The 12,865-nt window shown below is 41.4% G+C and overlaps 1 protein-coding gene and 1 non-coding gene across 2 annotated transcripts in view; one reads left to right on the top strand and one right to left on the bottom strand.

The window, feature by feature from the left end:
* Positions 1-12,865, bottom strand: part of PTPN23 (protein tyrosine phosphatase non-receptor type 23) — a 38,900-nt gene that overhangs the window by 16,441 nt on the left and 9,594 nt on the right. The gene's annotated exons all lie outside the window — the stretch shown is intronic.
* LOC114908214 lies at positions 3,476-3,579 on the top strand. The gene has a single exon (XR_003796905.1). It is a non-coding gene; the product is annotated as a U6 spliceosomal RNA (small nuclear RNA).

Raw genomic sequence — 12,865 nt, 5'->3', positions numbered from 1 at the left:
CTCACCAGAGGAAAGATCAGCAGGGACAGAAAAGAAGCTTCCAAGGCTCAGAGAAAGCAACAACCAGTTAGTGGCAGGCAGGACAGCCAGAGATTACACAAATGGGCCGTGCCACTGCCCTGTGCATCCCAGCCTTAGAAGCACCTTTGCTGGTATGGGCAGGGGCTGGGTGCTGGAACGTGGGGTTTAGAGGACAGACCCGGGGAGAGGACTGCTGTTGGCTGCATGGAGACAGCCTAAAGGGGCTGGAGTGTGGGGCACAGCGACCAGGAGTGTTCATGGAAGAAGTCCAGGCTGCCACAGAAGCGAAGTGCCATTGTTAGGTGGCGCAGGAAGGGAGAGATGGGGCCACCATTGCAGCCTCTTTCCCCACCACCAGCTCCTACCTCCATAGGCTCTGGCCGCTGCCCCAGCTCCCTTCTGCCTGGGCAGGCCAATGCACTCCAGCTGCCACCTCAGTTCCCTCCCACCTGGGCAGGCTCACAAGTTCCAGCCACTGCTTCAGCAGCCCTGGGCACAGACACCAGTGGGTTGCCCACACACAGAGGTGGGGCTGAAATCACAGCTGAGCCCCAGGGGCCATGTGACTTAGGAAGCAGAGATGAAATCTCTCCCTGTGGCTGAACGAACCGCAGATTTACACCTCCGCTGCCAGCTTTGTATATTCAGTGCCTGCAGAACATCTGAACAGAAAACTGGTGCTCCCATGGCTGGGACAGGTCTGGCCTTAGCAGCTGCGGGCATTGTGGGCATGTACACCAGGCGGCTGGGCTGAGCCAGGGTCTGAGCTGCCTCCATAGCACCCACAGAAGGTCCAGATGCACGAGTACTGCAGTCTTGGGACCTGACTTCTGTGGATCTGCGCTGGTGGCATTGTGAAAACAAAGCCTGAGAGGTACCAGGGAGGACTGCCAGCATACCTACGGTTGAGGTGGGGCCGAGGGCAGTGCCAATAACAGTGTACTCTGAGAGTCTGCACAATAGGTGAAAGGTGACACAATGGAGCACACTCACAGGTGAACAGCTCAGGAGGAGGAGGAGTACTCAATGGCTCCTCTCCCAGTGGGAGCACCCCAATCCAACCTACCTTGCACCACATACCAGAAATGCAACTCAGAAACGGATCTGGGGGCTGCTACTCCAACAACTGGGGAGCACACCCTGCCCTGGACAAGGCAGTGAAAACCATAGAGCAAAGAGGAGGCCCTGCTCAATATCCAGTGCTGGCTCTGGCCAGCACATCAGTCACACCTCCTATCAAGGGGATGATAGCCAGCATACAGTGAGGAAAGAGGTGGCAGGCATCCATACTAAAAACAGCCCTCACATCCAAAAATATTAAGCCCACACAGGCTACACAGGGATGTTTCCACATAAAAATAGCCCTCCAAGACCACAGTAGATAATTGTTTCTCCTCAACTCGTTCAGCAAGAGAAATATAAGTAAAATGAAGAAGCAGAGGAACCACTCCCAATTAAAAGATCAAGAGAATACCCCTGAAGAACAAACAATGAAGCAGACCTCTTCAGTCTAATAGACACCAAGTTCAAAAAGGAGATAATGAGGGACTTCTCTGGTGGCGCAGTGCTTAAGAATCTGCCTGCCAATGCAGGGGACACAGGGAAAATTCCACATGCCGCAGAGCAGCTAAGCCCGTGCACCACAACTACTGAGCCTGCACTCTAGAGCCCGTGAGCCACAACTACTGAGCCCATGCGCCACAACTACTGAAGCTCATGCAGCTAGAGCCCATGCTCCGCAACAAGAGAAGCCACTGCAATGAGAAGCCCGCACACCACAACAAAGAGTAGCTCCCACTCGCCACAACTAGAGAAAGCCCGCACAGCAACGAAGACCCAATGCAGCCAGAACTAAACAAAAATAAAAAAGGAGGGCTTCCCTGGTGGTGCAGTGGTTGAGAGTCCGCCTGCCGATGCAGGGGACATGGGTTCGTGCCCCGGTCCAGGAAGATCCCACATGCCGTGGAGCGGCTGGACCTGTGAGCCATGGCCATTGAGCCTGCGCATCCGGAGCCTGTGCTCCGCAACGGGAGAGGCCACAACAGTGAGAAGCCCGCGTACCGCAAAAAAATAAAAAAATAAAAATAAAAAAGGAGATAATGAAAATACTGAAGGAATTGAGAAAAGCTATCGACAGAAATGCAGACTACTGTAAAAAGGAACTAGAAATTATAAGGAGGAGCCAAGAAAAATTAGTGAATTCATTTGAAGAGATGAAAGCTGGACCAAAGGCTATGAACAGAGGAATGAATAATGCAGAACAAATAAGTGATCTAGAAGACAGAATAATGGAAATCACCCAATTAGAACAGCAGACAGAAACCCAAATGACAAAAAATGAAAGCAATATGAGACCTATGGGATAACATAAAGTGGGCTAATCTATGCATAATAGGGATCCCAGAAGGAGAAGAAAGAGAAAAAGGTAATGAAACTGTGTTTGAAGAAATTATGGCTGAAAACTTCCCAAACCTAAAGAAGGAAATATATCCAGATACAGGAAGCACAGAGGGCTCTGAACAAGATAAACCTAAACAGACGTACACCAAGACATATTAAAAAAAGTTAAAGATAAAGAGAAGATTCTAAAGGCAACAAGAGAAAAACAAAGAATTAATTACAAGGGAACCACCATAAGGTTATCAGCTGATTTCTCTACAGAAATGCTGCAGGCTAGAAGGGAGTGGCAAGATATATTCAAAGTCCCAAAATGGAAAAATCTGCAACCTAGGATACTCTACCCAGCAAGATTATCATTTAGAACAGAAAGAGAGATAAAGAATTTCTCAAAAAAAAAAAAAAAAAAAAAAAAGAATTTCTCAGATAGCAAAAAGTAAAATAATACAGCAATACTAAACCTATCCTAAAGGAAATATTGAAAGGTCTTCTCTAAGTAGAAAAGTAGAGGGAATTCCCTGGCAGTCCAGTGGTTAGGACCCTGTGCTGCCACTGCAGGGGGCCTGTGTTTGATCCAGGGTCAGGAAAGTAAGATCCCACAGGCTGCATGGCACAGCCAAAAAATAAATAAATACGAAAAGCAGTAAGAATCTACAGGAAAGAGAAAATCATAATTGGAAAGTAAATCATTTAAACAAGAAAGTACACAGATTTTTAAAATAGTAAAAAAATTTTTGTGAAAGCAATGATAACCACAATGAATGGCAAAAGGATAAACATGAAGATGCAAAAGAGGACATCAAAATCATTAAATGTGGGAGAGGAGAGTAAGAAAATGTAGTTTTTTTTCTATAAGGTGTTTGAGCCTATTTGACTACCAGTCTAAAGCAAGTAGATATAGGAAGGAGTTAACATACTTGAAAAACAGGGCAACCACATACAACAGATTCACAAAAAAACAAAAAGAAGAGAAGATAAGCGTTAATACAAAAGAAAATCATCAAACCACAAAAGAAAAAAGAAAGGGACAAAGAAGAAATATAAAATCAACAGGAGTGCTCGCTTCAGCAGCCATATACTAAAATTGGAACAATACAGAGAAGATTAGCATGGCCCCTGCACAAGGATGACACGCAAATTCATGAAGCGTTCTATATATTTTTTTGATACAGCCACTATGGAGAACAGTATGGAGGTTCCTTAAAAAACGAAAAATAGAACTACCATACGACCCAGCAATCCCACTACTGGGCATATATCCTAAGAAAACCATAATTCAAAGAGTCATGTACCACAATGTTCACTGCAGCTTTATTTACAATAGCCAGGACATGGAAGCAACCTAAGTGTCCATCAACAGATGAATGGATAAAGAAGATGTGGCACATATATCCAATGGAATATTACTCAGCCGTAAAAAGAAACGAAATTGAGTTACTTGTAGTGAGGTGGATGGACCTAGAGTCTGTCATACAGAGTGAAGTAAATCAGAAAGAGAAAAACAAATACCACATGCTAACATATATATATGGAATTTTTTAAAAAAGTTATGAAGAACCTAGGGGCGGGACAGGAATAAAGACGCAGGCGTAGAGAATGGACTTGAGGGCACGGGGAGGAGGAAGGGTAAGTTGGGACAAAGTGAGAGAGTGGCATGGACTTATATATACCACCAAATGTAAAACAGATAGCTAGTGGGAAGCAGCCGCATAGCACAGGGAGATCAGCTCGGTGCTCTGTGACCACCTAGAGGGGTGGGATAGGGAGGGTGGGAGGGAGAGCAAACAGGGAGGAGATATGAGGATATATGTATATGTATAGCTGATTCACTTTGTTATAAAGCAGAAACTAACACACCATTGTAAAGCAATTACACTCCAATAAAGATGTAAAAAAATATATAATAAAAATAGAAATAAAAAAAATCAATGGGAAAACAAGGTTTAAAATGGCAATAAATACACACTTATCAATAATTACCTTAAATGTCAATGGACTAAATGCTCCAATCAAAAGATACAGAGTGGCAGACTGGATTAAAAAAATAAGAGCCTACAATATGCTGCCTACAAGAGACCCACTTTGGGGCAAAGGACACACATAGATTAAAAGTGAGGGGATGGAAAAAGACATTTCATGCAAACAGAAATGACAAGAAAGCAGGGGTCACAATACACATATCAGACAAAATAGACTTTAAAACAAAGGCTATAAAGAAAGATAAAGAAGGACACTGTACAATGATAAAAAGATCAACACAAGGAGAGGATATTACACTTGTCAACATATATGCACCCAACACAGGAACACCCAAATAAATAAAACAAACACTAACAGACATAAAGGGAGAAACTAACAAGAATACATTAACAGTAGGAGACTTTAATACCCCACTCACATCAATGGACAGATCTTTGAGACAGAAAATCAATAAGGCAACAAAGATCCTAAATAATACAATAGAAAAGTTAAACTTAATTGATATCTTCAGGACATTACATCCAAAAAAACCCAGAATACACATTCTTTTCAAGTGCACATGGAACATTCTGTAGGACTGACCACATACTAGGGCACAAAACAAGCCTCAACAAATTTAATAGTATAGAAATTATTTCAAGCCTCTTTTCTGACCACAACAGCATGAAACTAGAAATCAACCACAGAGAAAGAAACAAGAAAAAACCAATTACATGGAGACTAAACAACGTACTACTAAAAAAACCAAAGGGTCAACAAGAAAAATCAAAGAAATTAAAAAATACCTTGAGGCAGGGCTTCCCTGGTGGCGCAGTGGTTGAGAGTCTGCCTGCCAATGCAGGGGACACAGGTTCGTGCCCCGGTCCGGGAAGATCCCACATGCCGCGGAGCGGCTGGGCCCGTGAGCCATGGCCGCTGACCCTGCGCGTCCGGAGCCTGTGCTCCGCGACGGGAGAGGCCATAACAGTGAGAGGCCTGCGTACCACAAACAAAAAAAAACCAAAAACCTTGAGGCAAATGACAATGAAAACAAAACCATAAATATCTCTGGGATGCAGTTCTTAGATGCAGTTCTTAGAGGGAAGTTCATAGCAATACAGGCCTTCCTTAAGAAACAGGAAAAATCTCAAATAAACAACCTAGCCCACCACCTAAAAGAATTAGAAAAAGAAATACAAACAAAACTGAAAGTCAGCAGAAGGAAGGAGATAATAAAGATCAGAGAGGAAATAAATAAAATAGAGATAAAAGAACAAGACAAAAAAATCAATAAAACCAAGAGCTGGTTTTTTGAAAGGGTAAACAAGATTGACAAACCTCTAGCCAGGCTCACCAAGAAGAAAAGAGAGAAGACACAAACAAAATAAGAAATGAAAGAGGAGAAATCACAACAGATACTGCAGAAATACAAAAAACCATAAGAGAATACTATGAATAATTATAAGCCAACGAATTTGACAACCTCAAAGAAATGGACAACTTTCTAGAAACATACAGCCCATCAAAACTGAATGAATGGGCTTCCCTGGTGGTGCAGTGGTTGACAATTTGCCTGCCAATGCAAGGGACATGGGTTCGAGCCCTGGTCTGGGAAGATCCCACATGCCGCGGAGCAACTAGGCCCGTGAGCCACATCTACTGATCCTGTGCGTCTGGAGCCTGTGCTCCACAGCACGAGAGGCCGCAACAGTGAGAGGCCCGTGCACTGCAATGAAGAGTGGCCCCCGCTCACTGCAACTAGAGAAAGCCCATGCACAGAAACGAAGACGCAACACACACCCTGATACCAAGACCAAAGACACTACCAAAAACGAAAATTACAGGTCAATATCTTTGATGAATATAGACATAAAAATTCTCAAACCAAATCCAAGAATACATAAAACAGGTCATACACCACAATCAAGTTGGATTCATCCCAGGGTCACACAGATGGTTCAACATACACAAGTCACTCAATGTGATACACCACATTAACAAAAGAAAGGACAGAAACCAGGACTTTCCTGGTGGCCCAGTGGTTAAGACTCCATGCTTCCACTGCAGGGGGCATGGGTACAATCCCTGGTCAGGGAACTAAGATCCCATGTGCCACATGGCATGGCCAAAAAAACAAAATGGGGGGGTGAGGGGCAGAAATGACAGAAGCTACATGATCATCTCAAAAGATACAGAAAAAGAATTTTATAAAATTCAACATCCATTCATGATAAAAACCCTTACAAAAGTGGGTATAGAAGGAATATAACTCGACATAATAAAAGCTATTTATGAACTTCCCTGGTGGTGCAGTGATTAAGAATCCGCCTGCCAAAGCAGGGAACATGGGTTTGAACCCTGGTCCTGGAAGATCCCACACGCCACAGAGCAACTAAGCCCGTGCGCCACAACTACTGAGCCTTGCTCTAGAGCCCGCAAGCCACAACTACTGAGACCATGTGCCACAACTACTGAAGCCTGATGGCCCAGAGCCCGTGCTCTGCAACAAGAGAAGCCACCACAATGAGAAGCCTGCTTGCCGCAACTAGAGAAAGCCAGCGTGCAGCAATGAAGACCCAACGCAGCCAAAAATTTTTAAAAATTAATTTATTTAAAAAAAACACCTCATGGTAACTGCAAACTGAAAATCTATAATAGATACACACACATAAAAAAAGAAGAAGGAATCCAAATAAAACACTACAGTCAGTCATCAAATCACAAGAGAACAAAAGGGTAGAAAAAAGACTTACAAAAAACAAATCAAAGGGGCCTCCCTGGTGGCACAGTGGTTAAGAATCCACCTGCCAATGCAGGGGACACGGGTTCGAGCCCTGGCCTGGGAAGATCCCACATGCCGTGGAGTAACTAAGCCCGTGCGCCACAACTACTGGGCCTGAGCTCTAGAGCCTGCAAGCCACAACTACTGAGCCCATGTGCCACAACTACTGAAGCCTGCGCGCTTAGCGCCCGTGCTCCGCAACGAGAGAAGCCACGACAGTGAGAAGCCCACGCACAGCAGTGAAGAGTAGCCCCCGCTCACCACAACTAGATAAAACCCACGCACAACAACGAAGACCCAACACAGCCAAAAATTAATTAATTAAAAAACAACAACAAATCCAAAACAATTAACAAAATGGCAATAAGAACATAATATCGATAATTACCTTAAACATAAACAGAGTAAATGCTCCAACCAAAAGACACAGACTGCTTGAATGGATACAAAAACAAGACCCATTTATATGCTGTCTACAAGAGACCCACTTCAGATCTAGGGACACATACAGACTGAAAATGATGATACAGAAAAAGGTATTCCATGCAAATGGAAGTCAAAAGAAGGCTGGAGTAGCAATACAGTAAGTCCCCTACAAACCTTCAAGTTGCAAACTTTCAAAGACGTGAACATGCATTCTCATGTCTAATCATGTAAGTCAGTTCATGTGTTTGGCGTACATTGTCACGTGCGTGCATCCTCTACAGGTGGCTGTGTTTTTGTGTACTTTACTGTACAGTACTGTATAGAGTACAGTAGTAGAGTATCTTTATTTCCAGCCCAGGATGTCCGGAAGCAAGCATAAATGCAGCGGTGGTGTAGCTGGTACAGTACTACCCAAACATCACTGGAACATTTTTTTCAAGAGGGTAGATGCAATTGAAGGAATCAGAACCTGCGCCATCAACTTCAGGCGTGAGTGAAACTGCAGCTTGCCCTCCATCTCCTATTGCTGATGATCCATCAGCCCTACCATCTCCCACCTCCTCTCCCTCCTCCAGTCAGTAACTCTTCTTGCCTGTTCACTCGATACCAGCCCCTATATGCAGTTGTTGTACTGTATTACTGTACTTTTCAAGGTACTATATTGTAAAATTAAAAATGTTTTATTTTTTGTGGGTTTTTTAAAATGTATTATTTGTGTGAAAAGTATTATAAACCTAATACAGTACAGTACTATATAGCTGACTGTGTTAGCTGGGTACCTAGGCCAACTCTGTTAGACTTACAAACAAAATGGGACTTACGAACACACTCTTGGAACAGAACTCGTTCGTATGTAGGGGACTTACTATACTCATATCAGATAAAATAAACTTTAAAATAAAGAGTGTTACAAGAGACAAAGAAGGACACTACATAATGATCAAGGGATCAATCCAAAAAGAAGATATAACAATTGTAAATATATATGCACCCAACACAGGAGCACATCAATATATAAGGCAAATACTAACAGCCATAAAAGGAGAAAGCAACAGTAACACAGTAATAGTGGGGGACTTTAACACCCCACTTTCATCAAGGGACAGATCATCCAGACAGAAAGTCAATAAGGAAACAAAGTCCTTAAGACACATCAGACCAGATGAACTTAATTGATATTTATAGTGCATTCCATCCAAAAGCAGCAGAATACAGATTCTTTTCAAGTGCACATGGAACATTCTCCAAGACTGATCACATGCTGGGCCACAAAGCAAGCCTTAGTAAAGTTAAGAAAATTAAATCATATCAAGCATCTTCTCTGGCCACAAGACTGAGATTAGAAATCAACTACAAGGGAAAAATGATAAAAAACACGAACACATGGAGGCAAATAATATGGTACTAAACCATCAATGGATCACTGAATAAATCAAAGAGGAAATCAAAAAATACCTAGAGAAAAATGAAAATGAAAGCACAATGATCCAAAACCTATGGGACACAGCAAAAGCAATTCTAAGAGGGAAGTTTATAGCAATACAGTCTCACCTCAGGAAACAAGAAAAATCTCAAACAACCTATCCTTACACCTAAAGCAACTAGAGAAAAAAGAACAAACAAAACCAGAAGTTAGTAGAAGGAATGAAATCATAAAGACCACAGCAGAAATAAATGAAATAGAGATGGAGAGAACAACAGAAAAGATCAAAGAAACTAAAAGCTGGTTCTTTGAAAAGATAAACAAAATTGATAAACCTTTAGCCAGTTTCATCAAGAAAAGCAGGGACAGGGCTCAAATCAGTAAAATTAGAAATGAAAACTAAGTTACAATTGACAGCACAGAAATATTGGGTTGGCCAAAAAATCTGTTCGGTTTTAAGTAAAAATAAAAGACACACTTTTCATTTTCACCAAGAACTGTATTCAACAATGTATTCGGTAACGAAACGAACTTTTTGGCCAACCCAATACAAAGAATCACAAGCGACTACTACATGCAGCTATATGCCAATAAAATGGAATCATAGAAGAAATGGACAAATTCTTAGAAAGGTACAATCTTCCAAGACTGAACCAGGAAGAATGAGAAAATATGAACAGACCAATCACAAGTACTGAAATTGAAACTGTGATTTAAAAATTCCCAACAAACAAAAGTCCAGGACCAGATGGCTTCACAGGCAAATTCTATCAAACATCTAGAGAAAAGAGTTAATACCTGTCCTTCTAAAACTATTCCAAAAAACTGCAGAGGAAGGAACACTCCCAAACTCATTCTATAGGGCCACCATCCAGAAAGTGTCCAGAAAGTAGACATACAGGGAACACACCTCAACATAATAAAGGCCATATATGACAAATCTATACCTAACATCAAACTCAATGGTGAAAAGCTGAAAACATTTCCTGTAAGATCAGGAACAAGACATGGATGCCCACTCTTGCCATTTTTATTCAACATAGTTATGGAAGTCCTAGCCATGGTGATCAGAGAAGAAGAAGAAATAAAAGAAATCCAAATTGGAAAAGAAGAAGTAAAACTGTCAACTGTTTGTAGATGACATGATACTATACACAGAAAATCCTAAAGATGTCACCAGAAAACTACTAGAGGTCATCAATGAATTCGTAAAATTGCAGGATACAAAATTAATACACAGAAATCTGTTGCATTTCTATATACTAACAACAAAAGATCAGAAAGATTAATCAAGGAAACGATCCCATTTACCATCACAACAAAAAGAACAAAATACCTAGGAATAAACCTACCTAAGGAGGCAAAAGACCTGTACTCAGAAAACGATAAGATACTGATGAAAGAAATTAAATATGACACATATGGAGAGATATACCATGTTCTTGGATTGGAAAAATCAATACTGTGAAAATGACTACACTACCCAAAACAATCTACAGATTTAATGCAATCCCTATCAAATTACCAATGGCATTTTTCACAGAATTAGGAAAAAAAAATTTTTTTTAAGTTTTTTTTTTGATGTGGACCATTTTTAAAGTCTTTACTGAATTTGTTACAATATTGCTTCTGTTTTATGTCTTTGGTTTTTTTGGCCATGAGGCATGTGGGATCCTAGCTCCCCAACTGGGGATCAAACCCACACCCCCTGCATTGGAAGGCGACATCTTAACCACTGGACTGCGAGGGAAGTCCCTAGAACAAAAAATTTTACAATTTGTATGGAAACACAAAAGACTCCAAATACCCAAAGCAATCTGGAGGAATCAGGCTCCCTGACTTCAGACTATACTACAAAGCTACAGTAATCAAAACAGTATTGTACTGACACAAAAACAGAAATACAGATCAATGGAACAGGATAGAAAGCCCAGTGATAAACCCACACACCTATGGTCACCTAATCTATGACAAAGGAGGCAAAAATATACAATGGAGAAAAGACAGTCTCTTCAATAAATGTGTGGGAACTGCTGGGAAAACTGGACAGCTACATGCAAAAGAATAAAATTAGAACGCTCCCTAACACCATACACAAAAATAAACTCAAAATGTATTAAAGGGGCTTCCCTGGTGGTGCAGTGGTTAAGAATCTGCCTGCCAATGCAGGGGACATGGGTTCAAGCCCTGGTCTGGGAAGATCCCACATGCCATGGAGCAACTAAGCCCGTGTACCACAACTACTGAGGCTGCGCTCTAGAGCTCACAAGCCACAACTACTGAAGCCCATGTGCCTACAGCCTGTGCTCCGCCACTGCAATGAGAAGCCCGCGCACCACAACAAAGAGTAGCCCCTGCTCGCCGCAACTAGAGAAAGCCCGCGCGCAGCAACAAAGACCTGATGCAGCCAAAAATTAATTAATTAATTTTTAAAAATGTATTAAAGACCTGAATGTAAGGCTGGACACTATAAAACTCTTAGAGGAAAACATAGGCAGAACACTTTTTGACATAAATCACAGCAAGATCTTTTTCTATCCATCTCCTGGAGTAATGGAAATAAAAACAAACATAAACAAATGCAACCTGATTAAACTTAAAAACTTTTGCACAGCAAAGGAAACCATAAATAAAACAAAAAGACAACCCTCAGAATGGGAGAAAATATTTGCAAATGAAGCAACTGACAAGGAATTAATCTCCAAAATATACAAACAGCTCATGCAGCTCAATATCAAAAAAACAAATAACCTAATCAAAAATGGGCAGAATATCTAAATAGACATTTCTCCAAAGACGACATACAGATGGCCAAAAAGCACATGAAAAGATGCTCAACATCACTAATTATCAAAGAAATGCAAATCAGAACTACAATGAGGTTATCACCTCACACTGGTCAGAATGGCCATCATCAAAAAATCTACAAACAATAAATGCTGGAGAGGGTGTGGAGAAAAGGGAACCCTCCTACACTGTGGGTGGGAATGTAAATTGGTACAGCCACTATTGAGAACAGTACGGAGGTTCCTTAAAAAACTAAAAATAGAGCTACCATATGATCCAGCAATCCCACTCCTGGGCATACATCCAGAGAGAACCATTGTTTGAAAGGATACATGCACCCCAATGCTCACTGCAGCACTATTTAAAATAGCCAAGACATGGAAGCAACCAAAATGTCCATCGACAAATGAATGGCTAAAGAAGATGTGGGGGGTGTGTGTGTGTGTGTGTATATATAAATACGCACACACACACACACATATATATAACGGAATATTACTCAGCCATATAAAATTATGCTATTTGCAGCAACATGGATGGACCTAGAGATGATCATACCAACTGAAATCAGACAGAGGAAGACAAATATCATGTTATCACTTATAGGTAGATATGAAAAACTGATACAAATGAACTAATTTACAAAACAGAAACAGACTCACAGACTTAGAAAACAAATTTATGATTACCGAAGAGGAAAGGTGGGGGAGGAGGAATATATTAGGAAGTTGGGATTAACCTGTACACACTAATATATATAAAATAGATAATCAGCAAGGACCTACTGTATAGCATAGGGAGCTCTACTCAACACTCTGTAATAACCTACATGGGAAAAGAATCCGAAAAAGAATAGATATATGTATATGTATTACTGGATCAGGTTGCTGTACACCTAAAACAAACACAACGTGGTAAATCAACTATACTCCAACATAAAATAAAAATTAAAAAAAAAAAAAAAAGAAAAAAAGAAATGCCTACTCTATTCCCCTCAGGCCTCGGTGACCTTGGCTGGTGTCACATCCCTAAAGCCTGAGCAGGCTTGGGTCCCGAGGCTGGACTGTCAT

This window comes from Monodon monoceros, unplaced genomic scaffold, assembly GCF_005190385.1.
Source record: "Monodon monoceros isolate NGI ecotype Baffin Bay Population unplaced genomic scaffold, NGI_Narwhal_1 Super_Scaffold_3, whole genome shotgun sequence".
NCBI lineage: Eukaryota > Metazoa > Chordata > Mammalia > Artiodactyla > Monodontidae > Monodon > Monodon monoceros.
Note: the sequence above shows the minus strand (reverse complement) of the source record. Positions and strands in the feature narration are given on the sequence as shown.